The sequence below is a fragment of the Manis pentadactyla genome, chromosome 1 (genome assembly GCF_030020395.1).
Source record: "Manis pentadactyla isolate mManPen7 chromosome 1, mManPen7.hap1, whole genome shotgun sequence".
Taxonomy (NCBI): Eukaryota; Metazoa; Chordata; class Mammalia; order Pholidota; family Manidae; genus Manis; species Manis pentadactyla.
Genome location: NC_080019.1, coordinates 194867539 through 194873912, shown reverse-complemented (window position 1 = coordinate 194873912; position 6374 = coordinate 194867539). Strand labels below are relative to the sequence as shown.

Below are 6374 nucleotides of genomic sequence, written 5' to 3'. Positions count from 1 at the left end.
TGGATGAGCACCTTAGAGGGCATCAGGTCCACCAACTACTGCCCATGGCCCAAGTCTGACCTGTTTGTGTGGCTTCAACATTTCTAAATGGCTGGAGATAAAGGATGACATGTGCAAACTACCCAAATTAAAATTCCAGGGTCCATAAATAAAGTTTTATCGTTACACGGCCACGCCTGCCAGCTTATGTGACACCTATGGTGGCTTTTGCAATACAACGGCACATCCAAGCAGACGCGACAGAGACCAGGTGGCTGCAGAGCCTAAAATATTTGCTCTCTGGCCCTTTCCACAAGCAGCTGTGGAGCCCTGGGCTCGATCAGCACTTCCCACATTTCCACAGCAAGTCAGCCAGATCACGACGCATTTGGTATTCCTCACACAGCCAGGGGGAGGTGACGCTGCCCTGATCCGGGCTGCGGGCAGCAAAATCCCTCATGTCATGGTTCAGACGTTCCACGTTTTTCCTGACATACATGACTTTGAAAAGGGAGACACTCCCCAACAAAGGGTCCCATGGCTGATCTTGGGACCTCTTCCTTCTGGATCCTGGGCTTCTCTGGCCCAGAGGTCCCCTCCTGCCTGTGGCCACGGTGGGTCACCAGCCCAGCAGGTGTCCAGCCTCGTGGGCTCTGGGAAAGGATCAGCTGATGGTGTTTCCCATCACTGTCTCCCCACTCTGAGTCAGTCCAACCAGAGAGACGTCAGCTCCACCCCGTTCTCAGGAGAAAGGAGCCCAGAGCTGAACCCTTCCTGTGTTCTTCGCAGAGAGAAGTAGGGCCCTGCTCCCCTGAGAGCGCTGGCTGCTGGGAACGTGGCCGTGTGCTGCGAGGGTGTGGATGGGAAGTCTGTCTCTCTCTCTGGTGAGTCAGTCGTGCCATGGGGACAACAGGGAGAGGGCTTCTGGGGTCACGTTTTCAGTTGCTGTAGGGCTGTCCCTGCCCACCAGTTGGGCCCTGGAGTGAGGGGAGGGCCTGTGGTCCCTGAGCTGGGGGGGTCTGCAGGCCCTTTGGTGGACATGGTGAAGGGGGCTGGGTAAAGCCACACAGAGGCACTGGGGGCATCAGGGTGCAGCCCCCAGTACCCCTACAGGCTGACCTTGGAGATGCTGTGGGTCAGTTCCAGATCACCGCAATAAAGCGAGTACCACAATAAAGCGAGTACCACAATGAAGTGAGTCAAATGAATGTTTTGGTTTCCTAGTGCATGTAAAAGTTATGTGTACACGACACTGCAGTGTGTTGAATGTGCAAATAGCATCATGTCTAGAAAAACAGCATGCATGTTTTCATTAAAAGCCACTTTATTGGTAAAAAATGCTATCGTCATCTGAACTTCCAGTGAGTTGTAACCACTGATCACAGATCACCATGACAAACACAATGCATACATTTAAAATTTTGCAATTATCAAAATGTGGCAGAGAAGCCAAGTAAGCAAATGCTGTTGGAAAAATGGCTCCTAGAGACGAGCTCCAGGCAGGGCTGCTGCACATCTTCCTGTGAAAAATGCAGTACCTGCAAGGTGCAGCCAGAGAGGTGTGCCTGGAGAACGCCCAGTCTCAGGCTGCCAGAGGCCCTTGTCTTGCTCCTCCTGTTTGTCAGTCATAAGTTTCCAGAGTTCTGGGGACTCCATTCTCCATCTAAAACACAGGGGACAATGTTCTTGCCACTCCCCGAGGGGCATGGTGACACGCAGGGCAGCTTTCCGACCCACTCAACGTGGTCTGGAAGCCAGGAGGTCCCACGTCAGGAAATTCTCTTGGTTTCTATCTTGGCCCAAACTGCAGAATGCAGACATCAGAGGGTCAATGATGGGCCAAGCAGTGTGCTGTTCCCAGTGGGGACGCCGTCAGCCATGGGCAAGGGACATGCTCACAGAACAAGCCTGGGTGGAGGCAGACGCATGGCCAAGCACAGCCCACCTTCAGAAGCACCCGCCTGGGGAGTTTGGATTCATGCCTGGCGTGACCTTTGGACAGCCTCCTAGGGGCCTTCTGGGGCAGGGCCTGCTCACTCCCTGTCCCCAGCAGGCCTGCCTGGAACATTCTCTGGGCTTCTGCCTCCACCGTCTCCTGGCCCCACTTGGCTTCAAAGTGGGCGTGGGTGACTGCCCATCAAAAGGCAGAGGGGGTCGCCTCGCCTGCCAGAAACCTACATGGGCAGGGGAGGCAGCACACTTGCCTTCCGTCAGGCCTCGTCTGCCCTTAAGAACCTTCCAGAATGTGGGATGCAGAGGGAGACCTGGGGGGAAGCTGCCCTGTCTTTGGGACAAGTGGAGAGGAGTCCTCTAGGGTGACTGGGGTGGCGGGATGTCAGCAGACCCTTGAGAGGGGTCCCCAGAGGCAGGACACCCAGGAAGAGTGGGGGCAGGACAGGCTCGTGGGCTCAGGGTGGGGCTGTAGGGCTAGGGTAGAGCCCCGCCTGAGGGCCTGCAGGTGCCGGGCCGGCAGGAGGAAAACGGGAGGGCGGGCGCCCACACCCAGGCCGTGCCATCACACTGAGACGGTTCCTCACTTGGTGTGCCAGTGCTAATAGGCCGCCACTCGGTTCCTGTGGGGCCATGGGGTTGGCCACGTGGCCCCTGCCCCACTCAGGTAGTCTGTGGGCTCCTCTCTGCACCTCCCCGACCCAGCCCCAGGGGGCCTCGGGTCACAGCCAGAGGGCTGGCAGATGGGCTAGTGAGAACACAAGGGGCACTCCCCTGGACTTGCGCCAGGCTGTGGCCTCCCCCGCATTATCTCAGAGAATTCCTGGGATTCTCCCAGAATCGGGGAGCTGGGGCTTGGGGGCCATGTGTCTGTCCCAAACCCTGCTCCCTGCCAGCAGAAAGCGAACTGGTCCCACAGAGCACAGGGGCCCGTGAGGGGAGCGGGGTGGGCTCCAGCACCGGCGAGCCCCACCCAAGAAGTGAGGAGAGGCTCCAGGCCTCTCCACCAGGATCTAAAGGCCAGCAGTCAGGAAGCAAGGCCACCTGCGCTCTCTGGGATGCTGTCCTGGACAGGTCGCTGAGAAGATGGGGCTGCTGGCAACCGTGGCCTCGGCGGATGCCAGCTCTCCGGGGCAGAGGCCTGGCAGAGGCGCTCATTTGTTCTCAGGTGCATTGATGCAGACCCCTCGGAAAGGCCTACTGTGTGCTGGCCCCCATGTCTTTAATTCAGGGTTGAAAGGGGCCTCAGTGTCCAAGGCCCATGGGCTTCAGAGTCCAGAGACCTGCCTTCCAGACACGCCACCCAGCTCTGCAGCCTCCTCCGATTCCCTCCCACGGGGTGAATACTCTCCCCAGCCAACGTGAGCCCTGGTCTCAGTGCTGCGAAGTGCACCAGGGCCGCCATGCACCACGGCCCAGACCAGCACTCATCGAGCAGGTAGCCGCATGCAAGGGGCCTGGGGTCCCCTGGCTTTCCAGCCAAAGGCTGCAGAGGGCCAGCCAGCTGCCCGAGGTCAGACCAGAACGAGGCTACCTGAGACTCAAATGCAGGCCTTCCACACCGACGCAGGGCCCCTTAGCCCCTCTCCCTCTCCCTCTCCCTGGGCCCTGCTAAGATGCCTGTGGCTGAGAGCCTGTCTCAAGCCAGGAAATCCTGCTGTTCTCCCTCCACAGGTACCCTGAGCTTCCAGAGCATTCTGGCAGGAGGAGGCAGCCCGGGAAGGTTTGGCTTACACTCCTGGGAGCCACTTGGCCAGGCTTTCTCCTTTCATGTTTAGAAAGAGCAGCATTTGCATTTGAAGGGCCCCAGTGTGTACACCCCACTTAAAGGGTAACTTCTGATTATTTTCTTAAATAGTAGAGCAAATATTTACATCTTATAACTAAAGGGCAGGTTGGAGTATGTGGGAATACTGCCTTTGGGCACTGCCCCTGGGCAGCTAAGCAGAAGCTTTGGCTGCCTTGGGCCTTATGAGGCCAGAAGGAACAGCGGCTCCCCTCTGTGGGCCATGCTGGGCGGCCAGGCTTCTGTTTGTCTGCGTGGCAGGGGGGAACAGGTGGCCTTCCAGGGCCTTTCTTGTCTGGAACACAAGCTGGGTGGGGAAGGAGCACGTACTTCCTCCTCTGGATGCCTTTGCGGTGTCTGGGGGGACCACTGCTGGCTCCCACCCCCACCCCATCCCCACTTGCACGTGAGGCTGCCAGCCCAGCCACGTGGAGAGCATGACCATCGGCTGCCTGCCCAGTGGCTGATGCAGCCTGTGCCAATTGTTTAGGTTATTAAAACAAAACAAAACTAAACAAAGGCCGGCTTCTGCCCTGGAGCAGAAAGAGGGAAGCGGAAGGGAGGCCGAGGGAGGGCCGCCCTGCCTGCGGAGAACAGCTCCTGCCAGCTGCAGCCCTGCCCGCCCCACACTGGCCCCCAGTGACCCACGGAGAGCAGAGGCGACCGGTACAAAGGTCCAGTGCAGCACAGCAGGCCTGCGGCAGGTGAGGAAGCAGCACGCCGACAGACCACCAGCAGTGGCTTTCAGAGGCCGTGTCCACCAGCCCTTGACCTCGTGGGTGACCCAGAGCCCCATGGCCCTGACTCAGAGGCAGGGCTGGAGGCTGTGCATGGGCCACAGGTTCCAGGGCCCCTCCTGAGTGTCCCCACAGCGCAGCAGCGTGGTCTCCACCTTGGGTAGAGGCAGGACAGAGCCCCCAGGTGAGAAGAGGGGAGGCCAGCCTCCCAGCAGGCATCTCTGGGTGCCAGACACTTCGGGTCCTGAGGCAGAACCACACAGGCCCCCCCAGTGGACCTTCCCCAGGGGGTGTCAGCAGGGGCTGGGATGGGAGGGGCTGCTGGGCCTCCCACCCACCCAGGGAGGCCCCAGGGAGAGCTCAGGCTGCATAGACGGTCCTCTCTGCGCACACCACAGGGCCCACAGCTGCCACACCCAGGTGGCTGACCCAGGGTGCCCTTGAGGCGGGACTTCGGCTTCTGCCCTGTCCCTGAACCTGCCACCTGGCCCTGAGCAGCTGCCTCACTCTCATCCTCCCAGGCGGCCATTCTCAGCCCGCAGACAGCCTGTGCCGGGTCCACTGAGTCCAGGGCAGAGAGCTGCAGTCCTGACAGCACAGTGTGGAGGGTGGATAGCAGGAAAGGAGAGGCCGTGTGTCGCACAGGAAGCGGCCACAATCCCGCAGGGCGGCCTGAGGATCACAGCGAGTGCCGATCTGGCACTGGGAGACAGCAGAAGCCCCCTACGTGTGCGTCTGTGTGTGTGGGTGTTTCCATGAGTGCACAAGAGTCTGTGTCTCTGCTGTTCACAAGTGTACATATGCGTGCACGAGCACTGTGTGTGTTCACTCATTTGTATGTGTGCACACACACGTGTGCAGGCGTGTGTGAGCGTGTGTGTGTGCGTTCATGTATGCACACGTTTAAGGAGGTGCACAGCACTCTGGCAGGCCGGCAACACGCACCTGCAGGGTCAGGCCTGCCTTTTCAGGGCAGTCCCATTCCCGTGATGGCCTTCACCCAGAGACGTCTGGACAAGCACCCCGGTCTCATGGTCACCACGTCTGGCACCCCACATTCTTCCCAGGAGTCCCCGATGTGTGTCACGTGTCTGTGAGCTGCTCTAGTGAGGATCTGCTGAAAGGTGAGACTCCGCCAGCCCTGCGGAGGCTGAGGGAGGCTGCGCAGTGGCGGTTCCGGGCAGCTGCAGTCCAGGCTGTAAGGAGACCCAGAGGAAACAGGACCCGACTCTGCTCACACCATGTAGAGGCTGCTGTGTTCCCGGCCCCCAGCCGACCCTGGGCAGGTCCACCAGGCCCTACCTCCTCCCCTGCTTCTAATGCCACTCTGGGCGAAGAGCCACAACCGAAGCCGAAGGACCCCAGGCACCTGCTGGGTGGGGAGACGGGGCGAGGTGGCTTGGCAGGCAGAGCCTGAGGCTCCGAGGGCAGCCAACCTCACCAGGAGCTGCGACAGTAGCTGGCTCTCCTTGACCTCCAAGGAGCCCCGCGCACCACACTAGCCACCCTTTAAAGAGCATCTGATTATCTAAAATGCCAGGTCCCACGCTGGAGCTGGAGGCTGCCTGCCCTCCCCGCTGTGGCCACAGGGCCACCGCCAGAGCGGGTGGCAGCTGCTCGGAGAGCTGGAAGCTTTTCATTTGCGTCAGTACTGAGCTGGCTGGGAGGGGCCTTCACACTGGGGGCTTTGCAGCCACGTGGAGTCATGGTGACGTCACAGCGCTGGGGCACAGGCTCCACAGGGAGAGGCAGGCTGCACGTTTGCTGCGTGTGGCTGCTGAGCTCACATCCCTGTCTCCCACGAGCTGGGCAGCTCAGGCAATGGGGTTTCTAAAAGCAGTTTCCATGATGCAAGCATCTAGGGTCGGCCCTGGAGGGGGGAGCGGCCTCCCAGCACTCCCATGCGTAGCGGCCTGCCACCC

At 60.0% G+C, this 6374-nt stretch overlaps 1 long non-coding RNA gene across 1 annotated transcript; it reads right to left on the bottom strand.

Annotated features, from left to right (window-relative positions):
• Positions 1–1231: 1231 nt before the first annotated feature.
• LOC130684404 (uncharacterized) lies at positions 1232–6168 on the bottom strand. Its single transcript, XR_008998651.1, has 3 exons — positions 5755–6168; positions 5398–5648; positions 1232–1642 (listed from the first exon to the last, which is right to left on the bottom strand). It is a non-coding gene; the product is annotated as an uncharacterized LOC130684404 (long non-coding RNA).
• Between the last annotated feature and the right edge of the window lie 206 nt (positions 6169–6374).